The sequence below is a fragment of the Peromyscus eremicus genome, chromosome 1 (assembly GCF_949786415.1).
Source record: "Peromyscus eremicus chromosome 1, PerEre_H2_v1, whole genome shotgun sequence".
NCBI classification, from domain to species: domain Eukaryota; kingdom Metazoa; phylum Chordata; class Mammalia; order Rodentia; family Cricetidae; genus Peromyscus; species Peromyscus eremicus.
In genome coordinates, this window is record NC_081416.1 from 106,089,835 (window position 1) to 106,106,162 (window position 16,328).

A 16,328-nucleotide genomic window follows, 5' to 3' on the forward strand; every position below is an offset into this window, starting at 1 on the left:
ATTGTGTTCCCAGATCTTGGCATATGAGAGTTATCCAAGGAACACATGCTTATGCCACTTTCTACGGGATGCCTAAGACATTGTCCAAGGTTTGTATCTGTCAGCTGATTGTCTCTGTCCTGTTTGAACTGGTTATGATTAGATCACACAGTGCAAACTGAAATATATTTAAGCCAACTCTCCTGCTAAAGGGCTGATTAAATTATCCTTACCAAGGCTTTACAGGCCCCAAAAGAAGTGACAAATTGTCACTCATTTAAAAAAATTGAAGGGCCTGAGAATAGACATTTTTTGTAACCATAAAGATAGAAGAAAAGAGAAATTGTCAAAGTTCAGTCTGAAATTATTCTCAAAGTGCATATGATATAAGAAGGAAAGGATGAGAAAATGAGTTTCAAAGACAGAGCATTGAAGAATTTGGAACCATTTTATATTATTTTGTCTCTTTGAGCTACATTCAAATAAGAGAAACTGCAATTTCAGAAGCTTGAAAAAAATTAAATCAAATAAATTCCATGCCCAGAAAACTTGTTCTTTTTTTTCTTTGTGCACTACTGACATTGAACCAAATAAGTAATTTGTGATTAGGTGTCAGAACACTTGGATTCAAATTTTTGTCAGGCATGCTTTCAAATTTGAGCAAGTTTCTTCTTCCTTTACTGCCACTCATCTCTGAATCTTTTGATACTAAACTAGAAGAGATGGAGTTTAATTATAGCAGTATTTCTTTTAAATCTAACGAAGAGGTTTGCCTTTTATCCTCCAGGAGAATCAATGCCAGTGTCTTGGTTAGAGAGGTGAACTATAGGATCAGACTGTATGGACTTGGATATAACTATGGCCATTTATAACTTATAGAGACTGGTACTGTAGGCTAAGCCCTTATGAATACAGTTTCTTTGTATTATGTGTGTATATGTGCATACAGACATGGGTGTGCACATGTGCAGGTTCATGTGTATGTTTGTGACTGAGAAAAATTTTCAGTATTATCCTTAAAAATGCCTTCACCCTCCCTCCATGAAATAGTATATTCCTTTTTTGACAGAATTTCAATTTGGCTAATCTAACTGCTTAGTAATCCCCAGAGATCATCGTGTATCCAACTTCCCAGTACAGAATTACAAGTACACACCTACATGTGTAGAGGGCAGTTAGATACTATGTACATTTAGTAAAATAATAGTGGTAGGTTCACTCCTGGGCCCTGTGAAATCCACAATCACAGGTTCTTTGCCAGATTTACAGTACCTACATACAATTCCTCCTGTGGTGTTGTCCTTAAATACAGTTATACAGTAGTTATCTACTCTCAGAACATTCATGCCACTATTGCCCCCATTGTTATATTTTTCCACCTAAGTCATTTGAGTAGCTCACAGGGCTCACAGCTGGTTAAGAGTGTTAATGACTTCCTCCACCCAAACAGCCTGTATAGCACTTTCCGGGGCTGTGAAAGTTAATTAGTAAGAAGGAAAATTTCAGCCGGGCGGTGGTGGCGCATGCCTTTAATCCCAGCACTGGGGAGGCAGAGGCAGGCGGATCTCTGTGAGTTCGAGGCCAGCCTGGACTACCAAGTGAGTTCCAGGAAAGGCGCAAAGCTACACAGAGAAACCCTGTCTCAAAAAATCAAAAAAAAAAAAAAAAAAAAAAAGGAAAATTTCTAATCAGTACCACTGGATTTCTCTATGTCCTGTGTCCAAAGTATATGGGATCATCAACAATAGGATCAATCTTAATAAGGGTTTCTATTCTTATGGTAAACTACCATGATCAAAAGCAACTTGGGGCAAAGGGAGGGTTTATTTCATCTTACATTTTATAGCTCATATCCAAGGAAGTCAGGGTAGGAACTCAAGGCAGAAACCTGGAGGCAATAACTAAAGCAGAAGATATGTGGGAATGTTACTTAATGGCTTGACCTACAACTTTCAGAGTGCTTCTTTTACCATCCAATACCACCTGTTTGGTGATATCCCCAACCAAAATGGGCTGGGCACTCCTACATCAATTATTAATCACAAAAATGTCCCACAGTCTAGCCTATAGAACAATCTTTTTGTGGTTGGTGTTGGTTTTTCATGCCAAGGTTTCTCTGTGTAATGGTTCTGACTGTCCTGGAACTCACTCTTTAGACCAGACTGGCCTCGAACTCAGAGAGATCCACCTGCCTCTGCCTTCCAAGTGCTGGGAATAAAAGTGTGTACCACCACCACTCAGCCTACAGACCAATCTTATAGAGGCATTTTCTCAATTTAGTTCCCTTCTTCGCAGATGTTGACAAGAAACTAGCCATCATGGGGTCTTACCATCAGTCTCTAGTGGGCAACAAAGAGAAATTTTCTGTATTGTTAATTCTGTCAATTTTCTTTACTGTTTTAGAAGACTCCAGAGCAGTTTTAACCAAGAAATAGAGAGTGGGTAGGCCATGCATGCAACTGGGCTTTTTTATTTTGCAGCCTATGATTCTGGGAGAAGCATTATCTCATTTGTAGTGTAATTCCAACAATGGTATCTTTAGCAATAGATTCTGTCTAAATTATAGTTTCTATTACTGTACACACACACACACACACACACACACACACACACACACACACACAAACACTCAGGATGTTTGATAAAGCCATATGGGACCTATTTTTAATTTTATTTTTAGATTTTTTAAAGAAAATTTTATGCATATGGGAATTTTTTCCATATGCATGTATTGAACCAGAAATTGTGTTTGGTGCCTGCTTTGTTCAGAACTTAAGTGTCTGGAACTGGACTTACAGAATGTTGTGAGTCTGTAAGTGCTAGAAAGCAAACCTAAGAACTTGAAAGAGTGACAATTATACTTGACTGCTGAGCCATCTCTCCAGGCCTTGGAATCTACTTTTGAATATGGTTTTAATGTGGATTTAAAATCAAGCAGCAAGAGAGGGAGAGAAAGACATATGAGACAAGGACAATAATGCATAATAATATCTATCATAGAGTTTATATAAGCTTTGCAAGATAGACTCACTTCAAGTGACTTTTGTAAATGAAATAATTCATGAAGTTTGCAAGTAAAGTATCTAACTTAAAAGAAATTGTTCTATAAATATTTAATATGCCTTATTGTGGTTATGTTATTAAAGTAAGTATGGCTGTTCCTGAAATTGTAATCGCAGTTGCTTTCTGGGTTCTGCTACTTACTGGCAATGCAACTTTGATCCCAATATGAACTTTCCTCTTAATTCCTTCAGGATAAGCAATCATACATACCAATCTTCCCAGGTTACTGGGTGAATTGGTAGTCCTACAGTTAAAGTTCCTTGCATACATGACATGTAAATGTTGAAAGGTTGATGTCACCACTTTTGCTAGAGTTTCCTGTGATTTCCAGTTTGTCGTGTGAACACCCCAAACTTACAGGGCTCACCTCAACTGAAGTTCAGTTCCTGAGCACTTACAGAAGCCTGCTCCTCACTAAGCTTTAACAACACTCTCTAAACAAGGGCAACAGTATAAAGGCATGTGGATGGGTCCTGACATTCCTCCACATATACCACTGAAACTGCCAACAGCACATGGGACAAATTGCAGAGGAACCATTCCCAGAGGCTAGCAAAAAAGAGAAAGTCATCTCTGGAACCTAAAGTCAGGTGCGCGTGCCAAGAAAGGAACTGCAGAAAACCCAAATGATCAGGCAAGTGGTCTGCTTGGCTGTGTACTCCAAATACCTGGCTGCCAGCAAATCTTCCTTTATGAGAAACTCAGATGCTGTGAATGTAAGTCTCTTTCTTCTTCAGTTCCTTTAGGTTAACTTACTGGGGTGAGGAAACAGATGCTGAGTCCAGAAAAGCAGGTTCAAAGCCACCATTGGAGCTACTACTAAGGCTGTGTCTACCTTATCATGAAGCCTCTGCTCTTATGGCCCATGCTCTGGAAGTTTTCTGACCCTCCATGAGCTCACACATCCCCCAGTTCCTCTAAGCCATTCGTCGTGAGGACCACGACGTGTTTGAAGGACAAAGGTCAACCTTGAACTTCAGAACTCCAGCTTATTTTCCTCTTAACATTCCCTGACTCAGTGGGAACTGAGGGGGAAAATAGGACTTTAAATATTTTACAACAATCATTGCATTTCTCAGGATAATTTCCATCTAAAGAAGCATACAAATTTCATGTTTTTCTACATATGTTCAAATTCTTCCCAAAATCAGTCTCTTATCTCTTAGGTCATTATTTTCCTACAAACAATGATACAGTGATTAGTGGAAAAAGTAAGTCTACTTATTCACAGCATAGTAAATTGAATTTATTCTACTTTCTAGAATATATACAGATGTGTTAATATATCTTCCTGCAGAAACAAACATGAAATATTACTTTAAAGCCTGTAGCAAACATTCTAAGATATCCTTCCATCTTGTGTGGAAATCACAATCCATAAATATTCAGGTCCCCTATATAAAGCAGTATAATATTTACATATAACTCTGAAGTCTCCTGTATGAATGAAATCAGTTCTAGCTTATTTATGTCTGATACAATATAGATAACCTTGTGACTAGCTGTGTTATATAGCTTAGGGGCAATCTATATCTATGGGTAATCTGTATCTATCTACATATATGATAAAAATATTCCAACTGGTTGGAGAAATATGCAGATGTATTGTGTTACCTGTGTGCTTTGTGTGAGGAAAGAGAGAGACAGGAGAGAGCAAGATAATTTCTTCATGATTTCCTCTCATATGATCTACATTCATAGTCTGTTTTTGTCCTTAAATTTAAATTTTGTCCTTCTTACCTAAATCATTTTCCTGGTTTTACAAAATTTTATATTCTCTCAAATAAACTATTGTTCATTTTTCCCTCAATGTATTTGGACAGTTCTTTTAGGATATGTCAACATTTGCATATTTGGCAAATGGAAAATGTGAAATATTTTTATATTTACTCAATTTGTGTGTTGTGCACTTGAAGGAGTAAATTCTCTCCTTCTAACATATGAGTCCTAAGGATTGGGTTCAGATGATCAGGCTTGCTATCAAGTGCCCTTATCTACTGAGTTACCTCACTGGCCTTAGAAAAATCCAATTCAATATCTCAACACTTATCAATGGTACTACTTTTCTAATAAAATAAAATAATTTCTTCTATTCCTCCTTTCCCCAAGAACCTTTTGTTGTCACTCTATTTACTGTTGTTCTTTGTGTTGAAATTAGTTAAAACAGTTATGTGTTTATTCACAAGTCTGTACATGAATAAGTTACAGTATAATTAAGTGAACTGCATCAGTATATTAGATATCTACCCATATTTCTTTAGAGTTTTTGTATGTCTATCCTTTAGTAAATAATTAGTAGTAATTTGTTGAGACAATAAATCATCATCAACTACAAAGTCAAATATGGATGAAAACACTTTTCTACTATAAAGAAATATGTACATTTGGGACACCAAGGCCCTTACACCCACAGAACACTAGGGAATCAGGAATGTTAAACACAGGATTTTATCCTCAATGGAGGAGATAAAACACCTGTTTTCCTGCCTGGAATGCTGGGAGTAGATACTGTTTAGGAGCTGGTGACCCTTTTGCTATCTGTAGTGCAGACCTCATCCACCTTTTGTTGTAGAGGCAGATATCACCCAAACTCCCCAGAATGATTATCCCAGACGCTTCCCTACCTAGACCATTATCTTTAGCTCCCAGATTTCAAAGAACCTATTTTTATGGGAGATGTCACATGTATCATATATACTGCTGCCCTCTATGCTATTTTGGTACTGGACCACATTAGATTCTAGGCCATTTAGCTGTAGAACCCACCTTCATGGTCACACGTACTTTTTAAAGGAGATTCTAAGTAATCATGTCTTAAGCTTTATTGTACACCTGAAATTAGAGTTGTTGTTGCCTGGAAACCTTTCCCAAACTGTATTATGTTCTAAATATGCTGACAATGAACTGTCTGACATTAGACTCCCTGAAGTCTGATCCAAGGAGATGCAGTCAGTCTGAACCAAGTCTCCACTATCATGCCTTTGTAGATCACTTCCTGAATTGACACCTGCAGGATCTCTCTCAAACACAATGAGAAATAACTAGAATGTAGGCCAGTCTCTTCATATCCCACTCAGCTGCCCTGTGAATGACAGTATTAATGTAGCCCATTTCTTACGCTAGTGCATGGATGTTCTGACTAGGAAGTGTTGCCGTTGGATAGTTGCACGTTTATAATTGTATTTATCTGGCACTACTTTATCCAGTTCAATGTTTAAATTACTTTGATCTATATTACTTTCTTAAGAGAATAGATACATTTTAACTAACAGATTAATTCAGATACATCATGATTTTGTCAAGTCAGGTGGATAAATTTGTATTGCTGGGGAGATTTGGATCCTGATCCAAAATACTTACGCCATAATGAAGTTTACTTCCTTGTATAAGTCTCTTCTACTCCACTGCTGTATAGTCACTGGGAAAAAAATGAAGAATAAACATCTAGAATAAGGTACCATTTGAAGAAGGCTTGATACTTCAGCTTGTGATTCGAAGACACCTGTGTTTCACTGAGTAGCTGAGGAAACTGGACACATACTACTTACGTCTGTGTTAGAAATAATCAGGTCCAATATATTTCTTTTACATTTTCACATATGACCTCTAGCCTCTAGTCTTTTCCCTCTATTTAAACATGACAATTTTTATACCCTTAATAATTCAGCTATGTGAGTTTGAAAGAATGAAATCTCTGTTGCTCTTCTACCAAATCTCATTGAACCACTAACAATACTAATTTTTCTGGAATGATCTAAGAGTCATCATTTCAAAATATAAATCAATCATGTTTCACTGTAAATCATCCCTGGTGTTTCAGCTATTTGGAATTGCACCAGTTCCTCTAAGCCATTTGTCCTGAGGACCACTCTATTGTCTGCACTCTTCTTTATGATTTCTTCCTTGTAATGTGCTTAGAGATTAAAACATCCTGTCTTTCATACTTCATAAGGACCTCTGTATGTAATGTCTCTTTCCCCTGGGATATCACTCTCCAATCATGGCTTGTTTCCTTGCCTGACAAACCTATTCATTAGCTCTCAAGCACCATATACCTCCCCTCAGTAGCAACTATCATATTTGTAAGATGACAAATTTGTGATCAATTAATCAAATGATTAATTTTCTTTTCTTCAACTGGAATATTAGTTACTAAAAGGCAGGTATTGAATATATTTCAGAGGCTATAATTGGGAAACATTCGGCTCAAAATCAATTGATATTTTAAAAAAGCAAATATGAAAATAAAAACAGTAGAATAATTGGGATAAAAAACATAAAACAGTGATTGCATCCTTCTGTCATTAAAGCAACAGCTTAATTCTAACTCTTATTTGGGGAAAGTAGTTTAGATTTCCACATCCTAAACCTCATATGGGTACACCATGTCTCTCTGAGCATCTGGTTAGATACAACAATAATAATAATACAAAATAATAACGACAAACTCACAACAAACATTTCACAATCCACCCAGGGCCAGGAAATATTACAGAAGATAGAGACAAAAGAATTGAGAGCCAGAGGAAAGGGAGATGCACAGCTTAATGTTTTCTGGGCAAGATATAGCCCCTGCACTCCTGAATTCACTGGAGCTATGGTTATCTCCACAAGACTAGCAAAAGATAGGTCAGCATATCTTCATTGTCAAGGAGGAAGCCAGAGAATGCACCTGAGGGAACATTGGCAATTTATAAATAAATATATATGACTAGATAGATAGATAGATAGATAGATAGATAGATAGATAGATAGTCACTGGACAATTCATAACATTTTAAAACTGGGTTTGGTTAGTAAAATATGTACATTCTGTATACCTATGGAAACATGTATGATGTGACAAAACATTTGTATGAGCCTTTTTCATCTCCTATTTAATTATCTCTGTTTTAAGGGGAAAAACACCGATCCAGTTGTTCACCCTTGACTTCAGAGTTAGGATGGAACACAGTTCCACTGCTGCGGAGCATGATAACTGCAAAGGCAAATCCAATATTTCTGTCATTTCTTTCCATAAAATGTGTTACATTCACCCAAGTAGAAATTATTAACTTCATTTATCGTCATTGAAAATGCAGAGTAGCTCATTTTATCTTTTCTCTAAGTTCATTTCTTCTTAACATTGACCTACAATTCTCTCTGAATGTATAAAACTTCAGGTTTGTAAAAATTATCTACTTCATATCTAATTCAATTAACCAAGAAATCAATACTTAATAGAAACTTTATAATTCTAAATAAGAAAATTAATAATTATTCAAATTAAATAACTATAATTTTTAAATGATGTAGTCAATTGGGGTCATAAGATATACTATTCAAATTCTAAAATCAGTCTCTTTAATGAGTTTTATGTTCTATAACATAAACATCTGACCGGTGAGAAATTTTCCTTTGTTTTTGAGACAAAAATAACACTGATAATCAAATACAAGTAATGCCTAATATGTTACATAATTATACAGATAAGTTTCAAATGCATGAAAAGTGTGCATTTTTAAATAGTTCATTCCAGTTTTCAATTAAATTACACAAATCATATTGAAGAACTGAAATAAATTAAAATATAAAAAAATAACTTAAATCTCAGTAGCAATCTGAAATATCTTTGCCAGGATGTTGTTTCTAAGCTATTTCTTCAAAAGCATTCTGAGTATTCAGTATGTATGTGTATGTGTGTGTGTGTGTGTGTGTGTGTGTGTGTGTGTGTGAGAGAGAGAGAGAGAGAGAGAGAGAGAGAGAGAGAAAGCGAGAGAGAGAGAGAGAGAGAGAGAGAGAGAGAGAGAGAGAGAGAGAGAGGAGGGAGGGAGGGAGGGAGGGAGAGAGAGAGAGAGAGAGAGAGAGAGAGAGAGAGAGAGAGAGAGAGAGAGAGCGAGCTCACAAGGTTATGATGGAGAGAAAGATAGAGGAAAGGGACTATTAAAAACCACACAATCTATTGTAGCTGCTATTTCAATTGTTCAGGACTCCAGTAATTACAGTGTCTAATTTAGCAATGCTAAACTCTACAGACACCATGTTGAATTTGCTTCCATGGTGAGACAGGACCTTCAGTTCAACCAGCATAGAATTTACAATAATTCTCCTTGTACACTGTAGGGAAAAGCGGCTGGCTAAAGAAAACCACCATGACTCTGGAGCCCAGAATTAGGGAAGGGCGGCTCAGATAAGGCCAGTGAGAGAACATAGTTTAGCTCAGATCAGAGCCATCTCTGCCCCTGTCCAACTGACTTGTGAAACCAACCAATCACAGAGCAGGATAGTAGAACCCTGAGCCTGGGGTTTACTCCACCCCATAGATTTCCTGTGAAAACTGCCTTGCCTATTCAGTTAAAAAAAAAAAAAAAAAAAAGGCTGTTCTCTCTACCCTGGTAGAGGCAACTACTATCCTGGACTCCTCCTTCCCAATAAACTTCTTCCTCAAAAGAGGTTTTTTGGGTGTGAAGATCTTCATTCACTGGCGTAGAGAAGATCCTTGCTGAGACGTCCTCCAGTGGACAAAACAAGAGAGAGCAAGCTGAAACAGCAGGGCAAGGAGGAGCTGAACACAAGATCTTTGCTAAGTCCCTCAGTGAACGGAGAGAACTATAAGTAACACTTTTCTTCAGAGCGGGAGGAGATTGCTACATTTCTGCAGGGGTTTCCCCTTTCGCAGAGTGAAGCAAAAGAAGCAACATCTTAGGCTGGAGAAGCAAAGTTCAGCTGTAGAGGCTCTCCAGGAGAGGAGCAGGATTGCTATATCCTGCCGGGAGACTATCCCCCATCACACCAGGTATACCTTGACTTCCTGAAGAGTCAGGATAGCCTTTCCTGCTGAAGCAGTTCCAGGCCTGACTCTCCCGAGAAGTCAGAAAAATTTCCTTTCCAGGTTTGGGCTGATTCTTTGCAGTCCCAGCCATCAGAGCTGTGCTAAACAGCTCTAGGTGTCCGGGGACACTTTCAGGGCAGAGCTCTTGTTCCCAGTAGCTCTAGGTGTCCAGGATACCTCGCCCTCCAGGGTTGAACTGTTTCCTTGCAGTTTCAGCCATCACAGCTGTTACACAGCTCCAGGTGTCCTGGCCACCTTCAGGGTAGAGCTATTGTTCTGAGCAGCTCAAGGTGTCTGGGATACATCACCCTCCAGGGCTGAACTGTCTCCTTGCAGTTTCAGCCCTCAATTTACTAACATTTTGGTGCCGAAAACCGGGACACCAAACCCAGAGTTTTTGCAATTTACTAATATCCACTGTCTCTGTTTACTACAGGTCTTAAAAATAATTAATTTGCACCAGTGTCTGTGTTTCTTATTTTATAAAGGCAGGGTTTGTAATAACCATCACCCCATAACATTGTAAAGAGCTAATGAAAAGTGCTTTTGAAAATTGTTAAATGTATATATATATATATATATATATATATATATATATATATAATGTATGCCATAAATGGGAGAATAAAATTAGTATAGTTTCTACAGGTGTTTTTCTATGGTATTGGCTTTTTGTTTTTTTAATTTCAAATTGACACAACCTAGGGTCATCTGTGAGGAAGAAATCACAATTGAGAAAAAGCCTTTATAAGTTTTTACCTAGAGGCAAGTGTTTAGAGTATGTTTTCTTTTCTTGACTGATGGTGTGGAAGGGCTCAGCTCACTGTGGGTGGTGTCACTCCTGGGTGGGTTGTCCTGGATGGCATTAGAAAACAGGTTGAAAAATCTATGAGGTGCAAGGATTTAGTAGGACTCCTCAGAGGCTTCTGCTTTAGTTTCTGCCTTCAACTTCCTCCTTTGTCTTCCTTCCCTGACTTCCTTTCATGCTGAACTACAAATGCCATTGAAATAAACCATTTTCTTCTGAAGTTGCTTGTGGTCCAGGTTTTTTAAATCAAAGCAATAGAAAACTAAGACACCTACTAGGTCTTTTTGATTGCAAAGAAAAGTGAGAAGTACAGAAAGAGATGGGATATAGTGTTATATAAAAATTGAGCCCCTCTTATTATTGTTGGAATTTTCTCTTAATGGGTTACTTCATATTTATGAGTTTTGTAAAGATCCTGTGGAAGATGACAATAAGATTATCAGCAGCAGCTACTATTGTGGATCCAGTAAAAGTGGGGCTCCTAGCAGGGTGGATATAAATACCTATTTAAGAAGTTTTTGCCCCCCTGTGGTCATAATTTATACTGTCTGGACATTGTAGAAAGCTTATTGGATTGATGGTTAACAAAGCAAGAATAATAAAAATAAAATTGTAAACATACAAACATGAAAAAGAATCTTAGTTCTGAAGAGCATGAACCGTGTCTTTACAGCTTGTGTAGAGATAAATTACACTTGAAATGAATGTGTTTCTATGACAATCGAACATTTCTTACTCTTTAATGAGGACGTTAAACAAAATGCTGATGAAATACAGAGTATACACAGGCATTCCTCATTACTCTGAGGGGATTTGAGGGCTAGTCTTTCCTTTTGTGTAGAGCTGAGGGAGATAATTGGCAACACATTTCATACTTTTGAGAAAATGAGGAAAAACTGGCTCATTCCTCCCTTCAGAAGGAAAATGTCAGGCAATGAATGGCAAGGTGTCCTGTACTGTGTGTGATGGCGTGAGTCACTGCCTCACAGCATCCTGAGTTGGGGACAATAGAGTGGTGGTTTTGTTCTTCAAACCACATTTCAACAAGTGTGCCTTTTAAGATAACTGTAATAAAAGCTTATGTTTCATGTTGTAAAAAGTTTACAGTGAGAACGCCGGAAGAAAACATGGTTTCTTGATTCGTTTCTTTGAAATTACCTTCAAGACCTCCCTGCCTCTGACTTCACTCCACAGCAACTTTACTCTTCTAGACACTGTCCTCCGCACATCCACAGTGTGCAAATCCACAAGGCATTCTCACTCTTTTGTACTCCTCCTCCTGCATCAAATCCTTAACATTTTAGGTCAGGCACCTAGCTCATGTTGGTGTCTGTTCCCAGAACCCAGCAAACAACCTGGCAGAGGAGCTTGGGTTTCCTCAATGAAAGATTTCACTGCAGCCTTCAAGCTTACATTTCTTCAACATGCATTCTTAAGATACAGTTAAGTGACAAATGAGGGCCTAGTCCTATCAGATATGTGTACCAAACTTTTTAAGACTCAAGGGATATTGAAGAAAGGGGAACTGGACAAGGAAAGGAACTGCAAAATACCACTCCCTACACATGACATAGGTATTACCATCATGACCTCATAGAGTTGAAGTTATTTGGACTGGGCCTATATAAGACCAGCCTGGTCAACTATTAGGCACAATGGGATATGGCTCATGGGGCTCTCCTTACTGAAGAACTATTGGTTGTTGATCAATTCTGGGAGAAAGCAAACCATTGTCTTCAATTGTGTATCCACTGCTAAGCACATCAGGCTCTGGTGGATAGCTCTAAACTCAAGATCACACAGAAGGTCTTAGCTAAACTCACACAGGAAGCCTTGCCTTGGAGGAGATGGGAATGAGGGTAGGTTGGAGGGGAAGGCTGGGGGGCAGGAGGAGGGAGGAGGGGAGAATCTGTGGTTGGTATGCAAAATTAATAGAAAATTTCTTAAGAAAAAAGAAAAAAATGAAGGAGGATGTGAGAAAGAGACTTTTGGGTAAGAAAATCTAGACAAGAGCAGAAGGGTAAAAGGGAGGTGAGCCTTCAATTAATAAATATGCCTATATACATGAGTGAAATCACTGAAAAAATTAATTAGTAAAACTCTCAAATTATAATTAAGACAATGTGCTTTTTAATCTGTTGTGTTTGAACTTGCATCATTGCTTTTACTAAAAACAAGCCGCAATTTGCAGGGTAACCAGACTTAGGACCGAAAGATGATAGTTCTTTTTTTATTTTTTCAGAGGAGGCTGTAACTCAGAATTTAAACTGGAAATGTGTTTGGATAATAATATGATAGAATGTACATAAAAACTACAACTCAGTTCCTTCCACAGGTTATTTTTGTTCTTAACATTTCATTACTCCTATTCTAATTTACAATTATTGCCACATATATATTATCATAGATATTAAAGGGGAAATAATATGTTAAAACATGCCTGATTCATGGATTGAGTTCATAGAAACCTGTGAGAAAAGTCTCTTCCCATGAAAAAAACAATGCCCTCACCCAAAGATAAGGGAAAAGTTTAGAGAACACCTGTCCTAGAGTCTAGTGTCCAAGTAACCTGTCCAGTGTAATTTGGTGGCATAGTTTGGAGAGGCTTCTGACTTCACTAAAAACTGGCTACCTATTCTCTGTGTAGTGGTTCAAATTTTCTTATCCTCAATCTTTCCAACTCTAAAACATGGCTTATAAATTCTTTCCCATGAGATTGCAATGATTAAATTTGTACAAAACTCTATGTGTCCAAATATATTATTGTTAGACAATGCCCTGACTCCAAACATTGTTTTTTGCCTTTTTGTCAGGACCCGGAGAGAAAAACTCTAGCTACAGAAAACAGGTTAGGTAATATGAAGACTGTGAACCCATTCTTACATAAAATAGCCCAAGCTGATTCTCTGTGGCTGAGGAAGATACTGCTTCAATCAAGAAAAGGTTGATGACAATCTCATTCAGAGCATTGCTAGCCTTGCTTCTTCTATTCCTTTGACTCACTCTTAAATTGAACTTACATTTTGATGTCAACTCTACATTTAGCTTTAAATGTTGTCTTTGTTCTCAATGTGAAGTTAACATTCTATCTTCTGTATGAGATATTTCTCTTCCCCCATGTTAATGTGTTGTTTCTCATTTCAGACTTTCAATATGTATGCCTTTTTACGGGGTGGCGAATCTTACCCAATTCAAGTATATAATATTAGTCTGTCCCTCGTCTCACCAAGTTCTTCAGTAAAGACACTGACTTACTCCTTCACCTTTAAGCAGAACCTTGTTACCTAGCCTACACAATTATGAGCATGCCCATTTATCTCAGATTCTTTGTTCGTAAATTGACAAGAATATACTTATCTCAATGCTATAGATTTGCCGCTTCATAAATGGTTAGTGACTATAGATTTCTTAAAAGACTAAAATAATATTCAGGATAATTCTAATTGCTTTTTGTGTCTACAAGTTTCAAAAAGCAAAACAAAAATTTCATGGCAGTACAATAATTGACTGACAGTATCTGTTCACCCTTTCTTCAATAATAATAGAAGGCTAAGTTTGACAAGCCCATTGTCTAGCTAGACAAAGATACATGCCTTAGCTTTCATCATAAAGTGAAGTTATGTGATGTTATTCTGTCTAATACATTAACCCAAGTGTTTCTTATGGTTTACATAAAGCACCCTAAAGGTCATTTCCCTATATATTCTTACTTCTGACTTCAAACTTTTCTTAATTTTGCTGTTTAGAATATGAATGTGATGGCTGTAGACTCAGCTATCATTTACAAGTGAGACAAGCCCATGAGTGAGCACTGAGCTAGATAAATTGATAGTTCCTTTCTATAGCATGGCTGTACTGCTGTTACTGAGTCAAAGGAAATGACAAAAGGTCATGTTTTTAATATTTGGTCTCTTTTTTAAAAAATTATTAATTGAATGGCTTATGGCTTAAGCATTTTGCTAGCTTGCTCTTATAACTTAATGGGTTATAACTTAACCCATTTCTATTCATCTATAAGTTTCCACATGGCCATGGCATTACTTACTGGTCTATGGCTGGCATCTCCTCACCGTCCCCCCCCCCCCAACTATCTCTCTTAGATTTTCCCACCTGGCTCCATCGATATGATGGTTATGTTTTAGGGGCAGTGGAAACTGTAGAGGTTAGGAGGTACATCATTCAGAGTAGTTCCTGAGAATATACCATACCTGGTCATACCATTCCTTGCTTCTTCCTATTGGCTATAATATGAATAGCTGTTTTCTATCATGTCCTTGGAGTGAATCAACTTTGGACTGAATCTCCTGAAACCATAGTGAAGATAAACTTTCCTCTACTGAGTTAATTGTGAAGTCTTAGTTCACAGTGTCAAGAAAAATAATGTATACACCTGCATAGACAATCAACTCTTTGAATTTTCTTCTAGATTAGTCTAGAGAAGGGCAATAGCATAGCAAAGTGGAAATTGGAAAAGTGAATTCTTCTTGAGGAATTTAGCTAGATATGAATGAGACTATTTTAGAGAAATAAGTAATAGTATTTGTTCTAGGGGTTGTAAGTGTTATATTTTTGGAATCTATGAAATAGTCATGAAAACACCTTAAATATTTCAAGCCAGAACATGCATGCTTTTACTTGGTCTCTGACTAATGATGTTTAATAAACTTCTATCAATCAGTCCCAAAGGGATTTAGAGCTTATCATCTAGTTGTAGAAGCACATACAGGGTCACTCATATATTATAAAAAGAACTATCATGGGGCATTTTCAAAATAGGGAACAGTTAAAGAAAAGAGCCATTGCATACTTCATTTCTACTAAAGTAGAAAATTTAAAGGATAAAATACTTATAATTAGTCTGGGACGTAGGGGACTCTGAGTACAAGGAACACAAAACAAACTTTAAAAGACACACATAGAAGGGTTTAATAATTTGAAACAGTCAAGAAACAACAGTCTAACAGTTAGTTAGACAGGAGGTAGATGATTTATTTTGTGTTTTTACAGCAAAATATGTGAGCCAGACATATATGTTGTCCTACAGTTCTTATCCAAGCTTGACATGAATGCTGTTGTAAAAGCCTTTGTACTGGCATAGTCCAAGGAAGTATGGGGCTTTACATGGAAAGAGATAAGCAACATGTCTGTGCATCTCAACTGGCATGTATCTCCTGATATACCAACCAATATCCAATATTTAATCATGTGGCTCCACTATAATAACTCTAGCCCTAGATAACTCCCAAAATTTATTTCTATAAACAGTTTCTACCCTCTTCATTCTGCATCCTGGGAAATACATTTTAAGCCATGAATCACTGTAGAACATACCCAAACATATATGCAAACAATGTATTAAAACCATAGGTAGCATGCACTAGGAAGGGGGGTTAAAAGTGACAGATGGACAGCACAATACATTTAGAGAAAACATTAGCATTCTTGTTGTTTTGTTTGCCTTTTACTTTGATATTGCTTTCAGTGTGGAAATGAAGCTTCTCTCTCTACGTCCAACAAGGCTTTGATGAGGGAATTCTGGGGGTAAAACATCCACAGTTGTGTCTTTAAGTGGGGAGAGTGGGAGGAAGGAAGAGAGGGGGATCTGTGGTTGGTATGTAAAATGAATAAAAAATTTCTTAACAAAGAAAAAACAGATAAAAATTCAGG